Here is a 21,441-nt window from a genome sequence, read left to right on the forward strand (position 1 = left end):
TTGTTTCCTGATTTTTTAATGATTGCCATTCTAACTGGTGTGAGATGGTATCTCATTGTGGTTTTGATTTGCATTTCTCTGATGGCGAGTGATGATGAGCATTTTTTCATGTGTCTGTTGGCTGTATGAATGTCTTCTTTTGAGAAATGTCTGTTCATATCCTTTGCCCACTTTTTGATGGGGTTGTTTGTTTTTTTCTTGTATATTTGTTTGAGTTCTTTGTAGATTCTGGATATTAGCCCTGACTCTTAAACCAAAGTAGATTGATTGCATTCTCTCTCTGCTTTAGGCAGCTCTTTCATTAATAGATTGGATAATTACTATAATTTTGATGAAGGAAGAGTCTTCCTTGTGTCTCCCTTTCAGATATAGTAAGTGACATTTCTTCATGTAGCCATGCATTTTGTAGGCTCCTGGCACCCCAAATCTTTTATAAACCATAAATTTAAAAAGAGCACAGCTTTCCAGTTTCTGGTTCACTGAGGCCCTAAATAGAAAAATCCATGTTATATCAAGATTCAAGATTTATTTCCCCCTCTCTCTCTCTCTCACCCTGCTCCCTCCCTCTCCTTCTCCTACCCCCTCCTTCCTATCATGTTTATATTAACTGAAATGAGTAAATTGAAAATAAGTGAATAGTTGAATTAGTCAAAATCTAATCAAATGCTTTATCACACTGTTCTAAACCTTCAATGTACAGATTACTCAGTATATTCCTAAATAATTCAAGGTAAACTGAGTCTTGAATTTTGTGCTGCCTACAGCAACATCCAATATCTTTTTTTTTTTTTTTGAGACGGAGTTTTGCTCTTGTCACCCAGGCTGGAGTGCAATGGCACGATCTTGACTCACTGCAAACCTCTGCTTCCTGGGTTCAAGCGATTCTCCTGTCTCAACTTCCTGAGTAGCTAGCTGGGATTACAGGCACCTGTCGCCATGCCCAGCTAATTTTTTTTTTCTTTGTATTTTTAGTAGAGATGGAGTTTCACCATGTTGGTCAAGCTGGTCTTCAACACCTGACCTCAGGTGATCCACTCACCTCGGCCTCCCAGAGTGCTGGGATTGCAGGCATGAGCCACCACACCTGACCCCAACCACTTTTATGTCTTCTTTATAACACAGTTAAGTAGAAATACCAAATTATCTGGTCTCCACCTTCATCTTTTAAAAATAAGTCAAGTGCTGAGAAATGTGCCTTCATCACTTTTCGTTGTCCCCCCCCCCCTTTTCAATAAACAGTCCATATCTCAGATGCTATTTACTAATCATTAAATTTGTTTTGGAATATTGTCTTTGTTTTCTTAAAGCTCAACTCAACTCTGTCAAAGCCTATATGCACTTTTTGAAGGATAAACATCTCCAGATTCCTGCTAAAGATGCTGCATATTGAAGAAAATGTGGTAGGGTGCCCTGAAACCCATTATTCAGAGAAATCCTCAAAGGGAATGCAATTAAAAAGGATTAGATGAGGCTGGTTCCTCTCCTGCTTCTCATGGGATGGCTGTGAACCCCTCATGTTACATTATTGCAGTGGATTCCATCATTTCCCAATGCTCCCGACTCCCTGCAGCAGGACACCTGCCCCACAGTCACTGAGCACAGTATTTGTACAAATGGGAAAACGGATGCTTCATTTCACTGATGGTCTCAGCAGAGGAGGGGAGAATGGTGTAGCAACCAAGTAAGCCTCCAATTCCATTTCATGGGCAAATGGAATAGTCTCTCTTGTAGTAACTTACAGAGTATCACAGGTAACCTTTCTTTTTCCGAGAGAGACAATGAGAGACCAAGATAGAAACTTTTATTCCACTTGCTGAACTGGGAAGTACATTGTGTGGTAACTCAGTGAGCTACTGCAATTGATTATAGTGACTCGTATTGTTCAGGACCTTAGTATATTATTTCTAGAAAACCATATGCAGAGATTGCTTCTATTTATGAATGGCTGATGGTTTCTGCTGCCTCGTATGCTGTATTTCTCCTTCTGATTGATGGCAGTGGAATAATTCCTGGGTGAAAATGATACAAGGCTAAGAGATCAACATTATTTCCATGGTGAATTGATTACTCTCCTCTGAGTTTACAGCACCTACCAGCATTGCAAATTAATATGGTTGATGCACTTAGTTATTCTGATTGTGCCTTCTATTTAAATGCAGGCAGCCTAGACATTAAATATTGAAAATTTACAACTCATAATAAGATGGTAGGTCCTATGAACAAGAGGAGGTATTTGTATCATGTCTGAATAGAAAATATTTTTGAAATAGTTGTGGATCACTATATTGGATACTATATTCTGCAACATGAAATACATACCTAATAGCCATCTATTATTCATTAGATAAACATGCATTCAATTTTAATGTCTGACTTTAGGTTCACATCTAGGAGAAATGAACAAATGTACCAATAACATGGGATAGTTATACATAATGTATATAAACGTAAATAGCAAATTATATATGCACATATGTCAAATTACTATGTAGTTTTAATGTGATTTTAAAACTGTTCTTATGCATATATTATAAATTTACACATAATTAAAACTTATAGGTTTGATTTTTTTGTTTTTAGATGTGCAACCTTCCTATTTTTGAAGGTGAGTTACTGAGAGAGGAATCATCAATTGGAAAGGTTTTGATTTTTGGAGGAAGTGGGGTTGTTGCTACTTTGCAACTTATAACTTAACATACCTCCATATAAGATTTTAGAGCTACAAAGACTTTTGTAGTTACCTCTTTTAAGGACCTCAGATTCCAACTGTGTTAGTGCATTTTGCATTGCTCTGATGGCATACCAGATGCTGAGTAATTTATAAAGAACAGGTTTATTTTGCCTCATGGTTCTGTAGACTATACAAGAGATGTGGTGCCAGTTTCTGCTTCCAGTGAGGCCTCAGAAAGCGTACAATCATGGCAGGTGGAGAAGGGAGAGAAGACATACCATACGGCCAGGGAAAGAGTAGAAGATTTGTGAGGCTCTTATAAACAATGAGCTCTCATGTGAACTAACTGAGTGAGAATTCACTCATGAGCAAGGGAATGACACCAATTCATTCATGAGGGATTTACCCCCATGAAACCAAACACCTGCCACTAGGCAGCACCTCCAGCATTGGAGATCATATTTCAACATGAGATTTGAGTGGAATAAACATCCAAATTATATTTCCAGGTTGCTAAACAGGTTCCAAGCATCAAGTGACACACAGCAGGTTAGGCCACTCTTCGCTGGCAGTGCTGGCATTCTGACCCACCTCATTACTCTTGCTACCTTGTTACGTTTTATAGATGCTTTAACTGCCTGAAAAGTGGAGCCTCAATTTCCATATTCTGTAGCTATTTTTATTACGAATGTCTTCAGAATGTTTTATCGTAAACTTCCTCCCTACACACGAACAAAAGAAGATGCTGTTATAAATACAAAGTGTCATTATTTTGAAAAAAAAAAAACCAAAAAACTGTATTTGCTTTAGGTTTATGGATATTAGCATTAACAATATTGGGTCAAATGTATCTTTTGAATAAATATTGATCATCAAGATTGTGAAAAATAAAATCCTACATTAATCTTGCTGTGCCGTAAAAACCTTTGTTTTCTCAGTTGAATTCGGAGGACACATTCAAGTCAGGATCTGGAAGCTGTCTTGTTAAATGGCTAAAATCCTAGTGCTGTTCTGAGACATCGTTAATACACGTGACGGTTTGTTAAAAGCAAAATTTATTCTGGGTTATTTTTTGTAGGGGTGTGAAGAAATGATCTTCAATTCTGAATATAATTGATGTCACCTGGGTAAATACAATTGTAAAAAAAATCCATATACATATATTTAGATAGAACCTGATCACTGGCAACTTTACTAGTGTAGACATTACAGGTTGGAATTTATCACTTTCATATTACTTTATTTTAGGTCAAAAATGTAGAAACTGCTAGATAATATGTGAACATTTTTAAAATGTTGATTAGCTGCTCTTTAAATAATTTGCATAGTCATCCTCCAAAGCTGAAAAGCTTGCTCCATAGCATAGAGCTGGCACCTTGAACACCGCATACCACACATTTGAGTAAGTGGCACATTCACTGTTATCCAAAAGTATAAACAGCAGTTATAAATCTGCAGTGTGCTTATGATCTGATACATTATTTTGGGTTTACCTTTCAGGATATTATATTTCTCAAGACTGTACAGGAAAGGTCTGGAGAAACTAATTTAACCCAATGAGTTACTTAATGTTCAAAAATTAATGTTTGCTGCTTATAGGATTACACATGTTGGTTTTTGTTCTTTTTTGCTGTTCAGTTTTTACTTAACAAGCTACAGAATATCTTCTTATGCAATGAAATATTTGAATTCAAATCATATTTTTCTAAAATGTATCTCAAAAAAGCAAGATATTTTCTTAAAATCTTTGGAAACTATGTTCCTCGTTTGTCTTTCTGATTTTTAGCTTCTTTCTCCTTTTATTTTCTGTGCTCTACTTAACTCAAAGAAGCCGCAGTTTGAAAAAGTAAGATGTTATCTATTTGTTCTCATCAGCCATTTCGAGCTAAATATTAGCCAAGGCTACTCTGTCACCTCAGTAATGTTGGTCCTGTGGAATGATGGGACTTCAATCCCTAAATTTCTGCTTCTTCTGTCATTGGCTTTCAGTAGGTTCAGGAAAATAAAGAAGGAGGAAAGAAGGGCTTTCCCTGAGGTCCAGAACTCTGAGCACTTGCCTGCTTTGGACCCAGAGAGTGTGTTGTTGGGAGTGCTGCTATCTGGGAGCCAATGCTCATGGTTGATAAAAGCTGCAGCCCTTCACTCTTTCTTGTCTTGGGCGTGATCTGTGTTCCTTGTGTTCTCATTTCACTGGCCAGAAAGGAAGAGCAGCTGTATACAGAAGCAGCAGCAGAGAGCCCTCCATTTACAGCTCTCCATGTTCTTCTTCATTTCTGCAGTTCAAAGTCTCAGTTAATCAGATTGGAGCTTTCAAAGATGGTACATTATGTCTTCTCCTCATAATCAGTTACATTCTCCAGAAAAAATGCTCCATATTACTCTGACACTCATTCTCTAAGAATGAAAAATACGTATAAAACAGAAACTTGAATAATTATTGACATGAGTACAGTATTTAGAAGCACATAAGGAACTTCACCTACTCAAAAAACATTGCAATAGGTATTATGATGGAGGCTAACATAATTGAAGTAATTTTTACCTCCCAAATTCCATAGCTATAGAACTTGAATCTCTATATATCTTCTGAATCCAAATTTCTGACTTGATTCCAAGGATTACACTTCCTCGTTTGTGAACTATAAATCACGTATATCATAAGGTACCTATGTGTTATGGCTTTTATTAAATTAAATGTCCTTTTTTTCTATAATATTCAAAGATTATATTTAATGAAAGTGTATCTTATCAAGTTTCACTTTTTTGTAGTTCTGCATTTTATTTTATTTGACTTTTTGTGTTTGGGGCGTTAAAATGTTAACAACTTCCATAGCATAATCTGTGCCTGGTTTTATAGGTTATATCAACTTTGGTTATCATCTTACTTGTTGATATGCTGAAATATATAAAAAATACCATCTGGTTTTATAATTGCTCAAGAAATATGCATTATTGGTATCACTTGGATGAAGTGGAATTCAAAAGAAATTGTCCCAATGTACATTATTACGTTTGGAACTTGCTTTTGATATTTTATGAATACCCAATTCAATCTATCTTCTAATTTGTATAGTGCTTGTGAATTTAAATATACTATATTTGATAGAAAGCTGTAACAATTACATCCAAAACTTTTTTTTTCACTAAGATGAAACATCAGGGTAGAGAGAAAAACAAAGAAATGTCTATTCTGGTTTTTTTCTCAGTAAATCATGTAAACTTCTCTATCATTCTTTAGGAGATAAGGAGTTAAATGTAAGTAGAAGAAACAGAACTAATGAGATTTTTCAAATCAAAAGTAACATTGTTTTGTTAAATCTCCTCTTGTTCCTTTAGTTAAAAAAATAATACATTTAAGGAAGCATTCCTCCATCTCTAGAAAGATAAGTTTGACAGATGCATGACATTTATGATTACTTTCAGGTAACTAAAACTTTTAAAGTCACTTTCTGTTGCTCATTAAATTAGCAGTTCAGAAATTAGAAGGACAGTCACATGTAGCAATGAACACTTTGGAACTGAATTATCCTGGATCTTCTCCTTTTCCTTGGCTGGATTTCTGCTGCAGGCTGATGGTTGGCAATGAGAGACAGAGAAAGATTGTCTCTATGTTAAATTATTTTGTTAAAAGTTTAAAACATGATTCTTATGCAATTATAAAGTCTGCACATTTCAAAACTGTATGTAACTTATTAATGATGGAGTCAACAGAATGATAGAGCTGGTTTTACAATATTTGAGGAATAAATATGTGCATTTAAGTAAAGAAAGTTGAATTAAGTTGTCTAATTTCCTAAGAGGTTATTGTCCTTGAACTGAACCCTTTGAGGTTATATTTTTTCCTGGATAGAAATCCGTAAGTTAATTTCAAATTCCAGAGTTTGGTCCCTAATCAGGAGAGATAATTAAGTCAAATAAGTATTCATTCCTCACGAGTAAACATTTTAGGTAATGTTCCAGTGTAACACTGACAGGACGTGCAGTCATTTTGTGTCCTGTTTTCTAAATTTTGAAATATTTTTCTTAGCATCTGTTTTCCAGGATTTTTTTATTTATTTTTTATTTTATTTTATTTTTTTTTGTAGTTGGAGTCTCGCTCTTGTTGCCCAGACTGGAGTGCAGTGGCGTGATCTTGGCTCACTTAAACTTCTGCCTCCCGGGTTCAAGAGATTCTCCTGCCTCAGGCTCCTGAGTAGCTGGGATTACAGGCGCCCACCACCATGCCCAACTACTTTTTTCTATTTTTAGTAGAGACAGGGTTTCGCCATGTTGGACAGGCTGGTCTCGAACTCCTGACCTCAGGTGATCCACCCGTCTCAGCCTCTCAAAGTGCTGGGATTACAGGCATAAGCTACCGCGCCCAGCCTCCAGGATTTTTATTTATTCCTCTTCTCCTTCTTTTGCTCTATTTGGTTTCTGACCCTGCAGGCTGAGGAAAGAAGAGGAGGAGGAAGTTAGGAAATTTTTACTTGATTGGTAGTGTCAAAAACTGGCATGCTCTCCGTGGACTTGGCAAGTGTTCAAAGTTGACTCTTTGAAAGATTCTTTTCTGGGTGTCCAGAGGCCCCCACTGTGTATGTACGGTCATCCTTCCCCTGATGTGAGTGCTGCTTTTTCCTCTTGTTTACTGTTGGCCCCCTAAGTTCTAGTGTTTCAGAATTCTCTTCTACCCAGATTCTCTCTCAGGTACCCAGATGGTATCTCTCAGGCTAGTTCTTTTCAGCAATTTTAAATACTTCCAGGTAGGATTTCTCTTTCATATGAGCCCACATCTGATCAACAGGAAACTCTTGTGCACTCTTTGCCTATTCAAACTCTGGAATGATAGCTCAGGCCCAATACAAAAGCAACTCTCAGTCTCTCCACCACTGAAGCGGTTTTCCAGCCCATCTCTCTGGTTAACTAAGCCTCCTAGATGGAAGGCAGGTACTAGTCCACTGGGTCACTTTACTGTAAGGTGTGTTCCCTTTGAATCTCATCCCTTTCGACTTAAGGAGGAATGAGTTTTCTATCTCCCTCTCTGGATGTAGAAGGTTTTTCTTTTACTATAGAAATCTTTCTTAAGAATTCTCCCACAGCATTCGCTCCTGATTCTTTTAGATTTTCAATGTGAATATAAGTAAAACATACTTCTAAACTTATATTTTACTTGGCAATTTCCTTTGAAATTATATTTGTTGGTATGGCGTTTTGTCTCTGGCCTGATGTCTATTTACCCCAACGTCTCAGATGAAACTTCTACTTAATAGCCTGTGATACTGGTTTAAGGTGATAAGGAGGCTCTTGGAAATACTACCTTGCAGGCATGCTGTAGTAAAAATTTTCCCAATGATTTTATCTGCTTATTTTTGAAGAACTATCTACAAAACACAAACAAATGAGGTTGAATGCGGGGAAAGGTGTGAGAAATGCAGGAGTGGAGATAAGGCACTGAGACAGGTAGTTGTAGGATAGCTTGATCCATCTCCTGATGTCAAATGATATATGAAATCCACCTTTATGCCAACCCTATCTCTCTTTCCACACCCAAACCTTTTGTGCCTTTTCACATTCCAGGCATTCTTAGCATTTTGATTTGCTGTCAGAGAATACAGTATTCAGCGGGAAGAATTTGGTGTGCTATATTATCATAGCCTGTAGATTTCTCTTTCCCCTGGCTGATAATTTCCTTGAAGGGAGGAACTATGTTATGCTCATTTTTGTGTCTCCATCCCCTAGCAGCTTGCCCAGTGCAGAGTGTACGATCAATAAGTATTTACTGAATGAATGATTGAGACAAAGAAGGAGACATGCAGCCTGAGATTTCATCTTGGGCTCCGGTTTTCTAGAAAGGGCTTTGTTTGTTCATTCTTTTTAGAAGACTTGGGGTGGAAAAGATAGTGGGAAAGAAAAAAACCACAGTTACCTCTGTTTGTAACAGCCTTTCCTCCTTTGAAGTGGTTCCTCATTCATCTATGCCCTGTGAATGTGTGTGTGGGAGGAAGCTATAAAATTATTAGTAAAAATGTTGACAAATAATTGCATTGCATGAATATATATGCCCTTATTTTATAAACTGCCTGCATTACATTGAAATGTTTTTAAGACTATAATTTCATCTTCATTATGTGCCATATTCGTGTTTAGAGTTTATTTATTCGGCTGAATAAAATAACATCAGTTTTCACCAACCTGGGCTTGGGTGGTTTGATTTTCTATTTAGGGGAATTATCCTTCTTTTTAATATTTTCTTTACTTCCCAATAAGTCTTTTGAAAGTGCCCTCTTCCTTTATTCCTTCCTTTTTTGTACTAAATACAAAAGAAAACAGCAACCGCTATTTAAAACGCAGACAATGTTATCCCTTACGGTTATTGCCCTCTCTTCCAGAGATTAGAGTTTACTGTAGTACAGCAGGCCAGCAGGATTTCCCTGGAAATGGATTTTCATGTAAAGTATTAACTTATGGCATTATGTATAGCAAAAGGAGGATCAAAATATTATAAAGAGAGAGAAGCTGCATTATTATTTTTAATAGAATTGGTGGAACAAATGGTCCCTAAAGAGAATACATCTGTTCCACTCAATGCTTTCTTTCTGAATTTACCATGAAATGTGTTTTACTCATAAGAACCAGCATTCTGATCCATTATTTCTCTGAAAGCCTGGTTAAGAGGGTTTTAATACAAGAACTGCTACATAGTCTTTTGGTACTTTATTGAAAGTAAGAGTTTCCATTCTAAAATTGAAGGAAATAGAAAATATATCCCACAAGTATGTTTTTAGTACCTGTCCTCCTCATTTGGGTTATTAAATATTTAGCTTTAAATAAACACATTCTATGTAAGTTTCTATTTAAGCAACATAGCTGTTTCCTGTAGGATGAACAAATTGAAAACTTCTCTAACAAAATATTATGGAAAAATTAAAATGCATAAGTGACAAAGTCATTGCAACCCTCAAAAACTGTACTTCTTTTTTTTTTTTTGTTTTGAGACGGAGTCTTGCTCTGTCACCCAGGCTGGAGTGCAGCGGCCGCATCTCAGCTCACTGCAAGCTCCGCCTCCCGGGTTTACGCCATTCTCCTGCCTCAACCTCCCGAGTAGCTGGGACTACAGGCGCCCGCCACCTCGCCCGGCTAGTTTTTTGTTTTTTGTTTTTTTTTTCAGTAGACGGGTTTCACCGTGTTAGCCAGGATGGTCTCCATCTCCTGACCTCGTGATCCGCCCGTCTCGGCCTCCCAAAGTGCTGGGATTACAGGCTTGAGCCACCACACCCGGCCAAAAACTGTACTTCGACTTATCTTCTAAATAGGAGATAAATTTGAGTAGAACTGAGTTTACTACTGAGTATAGGTTTCTCCCTGACTTGAACACAACCACATATTTACCAAGAAGGGATTAGGTGTAGTTTTGTACTGGACTAAAATTAAATGTTTGGTATCAAATGGAAGGCCCCTTCCCCATAGGAATCTGAATGTGCTCTTCTGTGAGATAAAAGATGCAACTAGATTCCACCAGCTCTGATCTGTGCATATCAAAGCCTAAAGGCAATGTCAAAAGACTAAAGACAGGTATGCAGCCCTAATCTTGCGTTTTGATTCTTTTTCATTGCCTACCTACTAGTATGTCTGAAAATATCAAGCTATCCTGCAATACAATTGGTAATGATTTCTCTTCACGAACTGAGATAGTCTTAGACCACAGTGAGAGACATAGACTTCTAACTCACATGTATTGGGCGGAGCTTTCCTTGGACTCCATACATTCGGGTGAAAACTGACATTTTACGTGGTTTTAAAGTCTTCACATTAAGTTTTATCTGAGGAGTTCTGAAATAGGGCCCAGTGAACCAGGGAGTATGTTTTAATACTATATGTACAGATTTGAGGCAATTTGACTTGTGAATCTGCATTTTGAAGGCTATATATAACTACCTCTCTCTCCCAAGTAATATTCACAGCCAACCTCTCAGTGACTTTTCTGACACATTCACTCTTACCCTGATACAAAAGACTGTAGAGAAACTAAATTCTGTGATATTGCATTCAGAGATTTTCTGAGGTTTTTATGCCCATGAAATCAACAATAGAAAATCTAAGAGGGACATCTTTAAATTTGAATACACACTGGAGCAATAAAAAAATGTTATTACTTACTCTGTGGAGATTGATAAGGAAAAAAAAAAAAAGAAAGTATTCTAGGTCTGAATTTTACATATACATAGATTCTGCCAGCCCTGGTCTGGAACCATGAAAACCTGAGCACACTGTCAATAGGTTAAAGAGGGGTGTGTAGCCTGAGTCTTGCCTTTTGATTCCTTTTTCCTGCCTGCTAGTGCGTCTGAAAATCCTGGGCTATCCTGCAACAAAGTTGGTGACGATTACTCTTCACGGAAATGCTCCTGGAACACCTGGGTGAGACAGTCCTAGTGAGACCACTGTACATATGGGGTTGGTTTTACATACTTGAGAAAACGTTTATAAACCTTACATTTCTAATCTATTTTATCTATTATTGTTGGTAACCCTTTTTGGTATTTTGTGTGTGTGTGTGTGTAAAGTAGATTTCTAAGAGTGAATCCTCCCACTTACAACATAACTCTAGGAGAAAAGAGTTCAACTTACAGTGCTTTAAATTACAATGATTGCATATGAAGGAATAACTAAAAAATATGAGGTCATAGTAGAAATATATTGGACTAATAAGAAAATAGGACTCATCATATCTAAAAGGGATCACAAAGCAATTATAAGTAGATTCTAGAAAAGTTATACACACACACACACACACACAACACATAATAAAAGAGGTAGATATTGTGACACGAAGAGATCTTCATGGATCAAGGATAAAAGTATCAAGGATAACACACTGGCTTCTCTTAGAAAATGGTTCATCCCAGGAGGCAGAGGTAGCAGTGAGCCGAGATTATGCCACTGCACTCCAGCCTGGGTGACACAGCGAGACTCAAGGAAAGGAAAGGAAAGGAAAGGAGAGGAGAGGAGAGGAGAGGGGAGGGGAGGGGAGGGGAGGGGAGGGGAGGGGAGAGAAAGAGAAAGAAAGAGGTTCAGTAATAATGGCTTGGATTTGATCTCATTTTGGCTTCTCTTATTATTTTTCTATGTGCTCAGTTCCCTTGGAGCCATTGAGAAGAGACTCAGGAAAATTTCACAGCAGTATGGTTGGGAAAGTGCCCAGTCAATAATGAATTTTTTCATATAGAGTTTCCATATTTCTCATATATGTTATAATATCTTGAGACCAGGTAATATACTTTCCTATTTAACTTAATTACAAAGACAGTCATTGTTAAGTTTAAGTCTTTCCAGTACAATTCTAATGAGGCAAAAAAAAAAAAAAAAAAAAGTAGCTTTTTCATTTTGTGTTCTGACCGGGTCTTCACCTGAAATTTAAAATATATATATATATATATATATATATATATATGTATATATCCTATTTTTAATAGAAATACACAATTCAAAACTACATTTGTTCCTATGAAAATTCTCTACAACTTTCAACTGCCAAGCTATCAAGATATTATTTTCTATTTTCCATCCCTTTTTTGAAGCTGTGTCTTTGTAATCCTAATGTTTTAAAAAATAACACACACACGCACACACACACAAATATACGTAGACTTTATCTAATTGACAAATGAATTATATAAAACCTGTAGTCTACATAATGAAGTCAAACTTCTTTTGAGCTTGCATTTTTGTGAGCTACACATAACTGACCTTATTAATCATTATTTCTATGGAAATGCTTAATAAGAAAACAATAGGTAGTACTTTTTTTTAATTATCAAATTCCAAATTGTTAACTTTGGGTTTTGTGAGGAATAATTTAGTTCTGCCATCTTACTGACCTTGGAGTGGTAGAATATTTTGGAAGAAAAGTGTATGTGCCCATCGTACTTAATATATATGATAAATTGCGTATATATGCATACATATATAATGTGTATGCTGAAGACATTTCTACATAGTTTTAATATGTTAAGCTTCTGACTTTATTTGCGTATTTCTAGTAGAATATATTTAGGTAAAATTTGGCATTAATTTTGTTTTATTCCTGAAAAAAAATGTTGTAAAGGATATGTTGGATGGTGCCTTAAAGTGGGATAATTTGCACTCTGAGTTCCTACAGAAAAAAAAAATCTTCGTGGAGTTTCTAGGCAGTAACTCTGTTTTGGGATGATATTGTTAAAACATTTTAATAGCTAAGAAATAAAAATATTCAGAAGATACTAAAATTTTGGAAGTTTTTGCTATGGCTTATATGTACCTTCTAATGGGAATGTTATAAATTATTTTGAATAATTTGTTCCAAAGCACTTTATTATATTAAGAAAAAACCTCTATAAAAAGATGTGCTTCATCTTCTATTTCACTGAAAATAACTTTTTCCCCTTTTGCACTTAAATTCTAAGTTTTATATTGTCATAATGCTTTGCTTTGTATTATTAGCTCTTGAAGTGCTTCATGATCATATAATTGGGACTAAGTAGAAAGTAAATGCACCTAAGTTGAATGGTTGCTGCTCACCAACTACATAATTATTGTCAGGGAGGTTAAAATACAGAATGTCTGTCAACTTTAAAAGAAGTACACGTGGAGGGCAGTGGTGGGGAAGATGGAAATCACAGCTGGAGGTAATGATTACTTTGAGTGTCTTGCTACAGCAAACATAGCATTTAGAAATCCATGAACATTCCTTTTAAATGTTGAAAACTCTTTGCAAAACAAACCACACATTAACTAAAGCACTGATGACTGCACTGCCTACACACTAAGCCACCCATAATTTTGGGAAAGGTTATTTCTATGCAACTTCAAAAGAAACAACCATGAATCTTTTATTTCAGAAATTGGCTTTGGTGACAAATAAGTTTGAGATAAATAATACAGATAGTTCTGCTTCTCTGACATTTAATATGCAGTGCCATACCACATAATTTTCTTGTTTACTTTTTAAATTTAAGAGTAACGTATATCCAAGATTATATATCCTTTCAAGTATATATCCAATATATAAAAATGTGGTCATACATTGCTAAATAATGCACAGTTCATGACTGATACTTTCTGGAGTCTCTCATTAAACATTAATCGCCCCAGACTCGTTGTTTTTAAATCAATTTGGGTTAATAAGCCCCTGTTTATGGGAGAATAATTTAACCCTCTAGTTTATTCAGTAAGAAAGTAGGTTTTCTCACATCCATTCCTGTCCACATGCTCCTCTGCTGTTCTGGCTGCTACCATGAGTATCTTTCACTGTACACTCCATTGTCCCCCTGTAACACAGGAAGGCATTCTCCTGAGCTAGCAGTAACTGAAAGATAAAGATGAACAAACCACAATTTCTTTCATTCTCCCAACTCCTGGTAAGTGGTCAATACATATTTTTAGATGAATGAATGAATGAATTAGTGAGTACCTTTATTTTTCAAAATGTTACCATGCAATGCTACTGGGCTTCACTAAGAAGTGGTGTGGATTTTTGGCCTTCTCTTCATTTACCAACTCCTTTTCAAGTAAGGTCTTAAGACTTCTCTGTCTCAGAAATGAGAATCCATTGCAAATTACTCTACTCCTTGTAGACACAAAAGCCCTGCAGAATCTTGGAAAATATTGCTTTTGCGTCCTAGAGTGAAGATTGCACCCTGTAGAGAGGGCTGAGGTTAATGGTTGCACTGAGGTGATTACTCTTTTTCTTAGGCTATTAATCACTTGTTTTATTCAAGTTTTATATCAATAAATGCCTAAATAATGTAAATGTTTAACTGTTTACAATTCTGATAATGGGAAAGAAAATGAAAGGGAGGTGTAAAGGGAAAATAATTTGTACTGAGTGTGTCTATATCAAGTCACTATTATCCCTGGGAGGTAATATTATCCCTGGAGGCATCCTTCCCTTTTCAAGGAAAATAATAAGATTATAGAAAGCAACTTGCATAAGCCCTCAAACTGATGACTGTCAGAGCCAGAACTGGAACCCAGGAGTGTCTAACTCTAACCAGTCTTCTTTCTGTAATACGACATTTCTCTAATGTCTTGAAAATGTGAGATAAACAAGAGTCATTTGGAGCCAAATAGTAGTTATTGCATAAGACCTGAGTAGGAAACATGGGCATTTTGGATTTCAGCCTTCAGAGAATGAAAATCTTGGGGAAATGAAAGCAGAGAGGTGGTGCTGGCCAGAGAAGATCTTGTAAATTGAACAGTTATGACTATTTTTCTGGTGTCAGATGATTTTTCACTGAAATCACTTGCAGAAGTCTTTGGAGTATTTTGGTTTCCTGGTGTCAGGTTGGAATTGTAAAATTCAGTTATAAAATATTACCATGGAGTTGTGATGATCAACTGAAACATGTTTGAGAGAGTAATATGAACACTATAAGAAACGACCGAAATACTGTTCAGATATATTTGCACTAGTTTGGAAGGCTACAAATCAAAGTCTGTTCATGTTTAGTCTCTTGCAAGAATATATCTACTATATATTGATATATATCTGATATTTAATATTCGATATCTAATATCTAATATTGTATACATAATATATAATATAAAATGTATGTTAGATATATTCTTGCAAGAGACTAAACCTGAATGGACTTTAATATATCTAATCTATATATATTAGATTTTAGAAATCATCAGAGGTTTTTCCCAAATACTGTTCTAAGGAGACCTGAGATGCAAGTACATGTTATAGGTTGCATGGTGAAACATGTTTGGGAAGCATGGAGTTAAACAGTTTACAGAGAACCTCCAATGTGCTAATCTGCACTGTGAATCTCTCAAGGGTAGGAACCATCGTTTGCCAGAATTCCTTGACCCTGGATCCTTCATGTTTAAGAATCACTGAAGAGATAAGTGTTTTCCAAAATCAACAGAACTTCATGTCACATATTCAAAACATTAAAATCTCAACTAACAAAGAAGTTATTTTCCCCTAGAAACACATCATGAGCTGATTAATATTTTACTGTGTAAATATTGGGCCCTGTTTCACATGTATGTTGGCAAAACTCTTTCGAAATAGTCTTTTGTAATTTGCTGACTTATGATTACACAATCCATTTTCCCTTTTGCTGCTCAGAGTTGAGTTCCCACCTCCCTGCTGACTGCAATGCAGAGGTTTAAGGTTATACTCACATATGCGAGAAATCCTTATTCTGATGTATTAGGGAAGTGGAGCATAGAATCTTCAACTTTGGTATGAAAAATACTACCCTTTTATTTTTCCTCTGTAATAAGGTCTTATAAATGGCAACATCTGTTAAAAAATTGTGACAATGCAGTAGGTTTTTTTACACCACCACACAGGACAAGCTAGCATCCACAGAACCTACTTTGAGAAATGCCATTCTATTCCAATGATACTACTTTTTAGAGGAGAAAAATAAAACGCAGAATATGTAAGTCATTTTCTCAAAGTAAACACAAGTGACACCTCTATTGAGGAGTAGCTATCACTTCAGAGGGACCATAAGAACTCCCTTCAATTTGCTTACTCTTTTACAAAGCAAAATTAATATTCTCATGATGTAAAGGAGAATATGGGTCTAGTTCCAAAGGATGAAACCATTACTTTGTCAGCTTATACCCAAACTGAAATTTTCCCAAATATGAATTTCTGAGCTGGAAAAAAAAAAAAAAAAAAAAAGACTTATGTGGAGGAATCTGGAAAGAAGTGTTATTTTATACAGTTCCCCAAAAGTTCTACCACCATATAATACCATGTAAATGAAATTGAAATGGAAAACTAGATGAATTATATATATATTGAACGAACTCATGAAGGAATGTAAAGTGAGCACCCTCATGGTTTCTGAAGAATGTGTTTTGGGTCAGCAATACTTACTATCCCCATAGGGCCCGCAAGAGTAGGCTCCATTTTGAACACTATCGTTCATTAGTCAGTCTGCTTTCCCTCTTATTGATTCATGGGGTATTGCAATAACAAAAATATAGGGAAAGAGGTTAGATTCATTTTTATTCCATGGATTGAAAACATACAACTTTTTTGTATACTGCTAATGCCTTTTTAATTTTCTTGTGACAAAATTATGGAATACCACACAAACTCCAGAGTTCTAGGATAATCCACAGCTGAAGATTTACTTTAGGAAACAAAACAGTAGTATGGTAAGATGGAAGCTACTGAGAGAGATGGAGTTGCTTCACTTAAAAATATTTAGTTGGTTTAAAATTTTTAATATGTAGATATTTAATACAGCAGAGTTTTCAGAAAATGATATTTTTATTTATGGGGCAATGTTGACCCCACATCTCTCCACTTTCCACACAGATGAATGGTCAGTCTGCAAGATGCTTCAAAATTAATGAACACATATGAAAGACATATCCTTAAATTAGAACTCGACCCTGCCCTCCTGTCCTTTCCTTTTATTGGTTGATTATTTATGTCCATTTCATTATCCCAATATCAATTCCCTCTACATCAGAAACTTTGTTTACATTGAGCTCTGGGGAGGATCCACCAGCTCAGTCAACTGCGACTCTGATGCTGTAACATCCGATGACATAGATATAAAACCTCCCAAATATTCTCAGCCTGACAACTCTGGGAAAGGACATTCTATTGATGTCTTCTGAGGGCAAGGGTTAGATATCTAATTTCTTTTTTTTAAATGTCTTCAAATTTTACTCATTTTTTTTTTATTATACTTTAAGTTCTAGGGTACATGTGCATAACGTGCAGGTTTGTTACATATGTATACTTGTGCCATGTTGCTGTGCTGCACCCATCAACTCATCAGCACCCATCAATTCGTCATTTATATCAGGTATAACTCCCAATGCAATCCCTCCCCCCTCCCCCCTCCCCATGATAGGCCCCAATGTGTGATGTTCCCCTTCCCGAGTCCAAGTGATGTCATTGTTCAGTTCCCACCTATGAGTGAGAACATGCGGTGTTTGGTTTTCTGTTCTTGTGATAGTTTGCTAAGAATGATGGTTTCCAGCTGCATCCATGTCCCTACAAAGGATGCAAACTCATCCTTTTTTGTGGCTGCATAATATTCCATGGTGTATATGTGCCACATTTTCTTAATCCAGTCTGTCACAGATGGACATTTGGGTTGATTCCAAGTCTTTGCTATTGTGAATATTGCCGCAATAAACATACATGTGCATGTGTCTTTATAGCAGCATGATTTATAATCCTTTGGGTATATACCCAGTAATGGGATGGCTGGGTCATATGGTACATCTAGTTCTAGATCCTTGAGGAATTGCCACCCTGTCTTCCACAATGGTTGAACTAGTTTACAATCCCACCAACAGTGTAAAAGTGTTCCTATTTCTCCACATCCCCTCCAGCACCTGTTGTTTCCTGTCTTTTTAATGAGTGCCATTCTAACTGGTGTGAGATGGTATCTCATTGTGATTTTGATTTGTATTTCTCTGATGGCAAGTGATGATGAGCATTTTGTCATGTGTCTGTTGGCTGTATGAATGTCTTCTTTTGAGAAATGTCTGTTCATATCCTTTGCCCACTTTTTGATGGGGTTGTTTTTTTTTTTTTCTTGTAAATTTGTTTGAGTTCTTTGTAGATTCTGGATATCAGCCCTTTGTCAGATGAGTAGATAGCAAAAATTTTCTCCCATTCTGTAGGTTGCCTGTTCACTCTGATGGTAGTTTCTTTAGACCAATGGAACAGAACAGAGTCCTCAGAAATAATACCACACATCTACAGCCATCTGACCTTTGACAAACCTGAGAGAAACAAGAAATGGGGAAATGACTCCCTATTTAATAAATGGTGCTGGGAAAATTGGCTAGCCATAAGTAGAAAGCTGAAACTGGATCCTTTCCTTACTCCTTATACAAAAATTAATTCAAGATGGATTAGAGACTTAAATGTTAGACCGAATACCATAAAAACCCTAGAAGAAAACCTAGGTAGTACCATTCAGGACATAGGCATGGGCAAGGACTTCATGTCTAAAACACCAAAAGCAATGGCAGCAAAAGCCAAAATTGACAAATGGGATATGATTAAACTAGATCTCTAATTTCAATGCTTACTGCTTGATGCTATGAGAATTTGCCAACCTCTCCTTCAGTGTCTCTTCTCAAGTCAGTGGTTTCTCTTTGGTGTGGCCATTCTCTCAAGCTGCCCAGAGTCACACTGTGGAACCCCACTTTCTACTATTCCCTATCCCTATCCCATTTATTTCATGTGTTTGTTCATTCATCAACCATTTACTGAGGAGCTATTATGTTCTGTAATACTGTTTAAGACTAAGAGGTGTGAGAGAGAAAAAGCAAATTTTGATCTTAATGAGTCATGGCGGCTCTCTATGCTTCAGGTGATCCCATCCACAGTGAAAGTTCATCCAGTCTTGGTTTTGATTACCATAATTCAACTGTTTGGCTTCCTATGCAGCATGTTAACCCTTTATATATAATTTTTTTTCATAATTCACTACTTCAAGTACAGCTGTTTCTCACGCTTATGTGTCAAATCAGCACCTAAAAGGTTTCTTGTGGATATAATCTTTCAGATCAAAAGGCAAGTATTATTTCATACACTCTCTAATTATTCTAATCTATCATATTAAGAAATAGAAAATCTTGAGTTATTTATGTATTGAAATAAATAACACTGTCAAGCTTATTCTTATGACCCATGCTTCATCAGCACAATGTTGTAAAATATCTCAAATGCTTTGCAAGTTGAGCTGCACAATAACTTGAAATATGAATTGTGTTTTATAGATTAGTACATGACACTATCATTTGTCCAGATTTCTATGAATACACAACAGTAATACCAACAGATTTAAACATTAGAAAAATATTTATTAGAGTAGAAACATTAACAAAATATTGATAGACATCAGCATTTAGGATTATATTAATCTGTTATCCAAACTCTTATAAGACTAAAAAGTTAATTCAAAGACATACTCTAACTTATTTGATGTATATATTACTTTATAAATTATTTGATTTATATATTAATTTATAAATCATGGCATATCAGTCACAGGACCGTAAACATCCTAACAGGTTACTATATGTATTTGCAGAGTCAGCTGAGTTGTCAATATGCTAATTAGGCACAATGAAATTCATACCTATACTCTTTTGACCTACTATTTATTTGAAGTGCAGCTAAACATTTATTATCATTGTTTTCAAACAGTCCTTAAACATTGTCTCTCAGTTTTACTACATTTCACAAGATGCTTCTTTTTTTTCTCTTCATGCTTCTTTTTGGATTTTTCCAAAGGAACGTATTTTTGCTGAGGTAAATGTTTTATAATGTGTGACTCTTAGGTGTGTAATAATGAGTTCTGACAGATGTAACCACCATCCCAATAAAGACATAGAGTGTTTCCATTACTTTCTCCACCTTCTAGTTGTGATCCTGGCTCCCACAGGCAGCCACAGTTATGATTTCTACAGGTATAAATTATTTTTGCCTGTTCTTGAACTTGTATAGTGGAGTCATAAAATATGCAGTCTTTCTTTTGCTTTATTTTATGTAATATCTGTTTGTGATATTCAAGCATGACATTGCATGTATCAAAAATAATTCTTTTTTATTGCTGTAAAACATTCCATTGAATAAATATACCATAATTTGTATACCCATTCTCCTGTTGATGGATTTTTCTCCACTTTTGGTCATTATGGGTTTTTCCAGTTTTTGGCTATTATAACTAAAGCTGTTATAAAGGTTCTTTTACAAATCTTTTTGTATAAATATTTAGGATTGAAATTTTCAGGTTATATGTTGAATACATGTTTGACATTATAACAAATTTACAATTTTCCAAGTTGGTTGAATGATATTACACTCTGCTTGAATGTGTTAACATTCCACTTGTTGCACATCTTTGTGAATATTTGGTGTTCATAGTATGTAAAGTAGTTTATCATTGTGAATTTAATTTTCATTTTCCTAAGAATATATTATCTGTTTATGTACTTATTGACTATTTACATATATGCAAATATTGAATATTGGCATTGGAATATTTACACGTGTATAAATATTCAATATATAAATATTTAATATTCAATATCACATATAGGTAAACAGTCAATAAGTACATAAACAGATAATATGTTCCTTTTTAAGGAATGTGTATTATCTTTGTTTTTAAATAGACCTTAAAAGATAATATATGTTTAGCTGTACCCCAAAGGAATAGTGCCTCGAAAGAATATAGGTATGAATTTCATTGTGCCTAATTAACATATTGACATCTCTCTCTATATTCTCTCATATATATATGTATGTATATGTGTATGTGTGTGTGTGTATATATATATGTTTCTCACACACATAGCCAGTGAGAAAGAGAGGGCCTCAATCTGTCGTCCAGACTGTAGTGCAGTGGCACAATCATGGCTCACTAACCTCCTCAGGCTCAGATGATCCTCCCACCTCAGCCTCCTGAGTAGCTTGGACTACAGGCCTGAGCCACCACACCCAGCTAATTTTGATATTTTTGCCATGTTGCCCAGGCTGGTCTTGAATTCTTGGGCTCAAGTAGTCCTCCCACCTTGGCCTTCCAAAGTGCTGAGATTACAGGCATGATCTACTGTGCCTGGCTAGTTATGTATTTTACTTTATAAAATGTCTGTTCAAATATTTTACCCATCTTTAAGTTGTTTTCTTGTTCAATTGAGAGTATTCTTTAGTGTATTCTGGATGAAAGTATTTTGCTGGTCACTTGTGTTGACAGTATTTTCTCCCAATTCGTACTTTACTTTTCATTTTGTGTCATCTGATA

The sequence above is a fragment of the Piliocolobus tephrosceles genome, chromosome 2, assembly GCF_002776525.5.
Source record: "Piliocolobus tephrosceles isolate RC106 chromosome 2, ASM277652v3, whole genome shotgun sequence".
Classification (NCBI taxonomy): Eukaryota; Metazoa; Chordata; class Mammalia; order Primates; family Cercopithecidae; genus Piliocolobus; species Piliocolobus tephrosceles.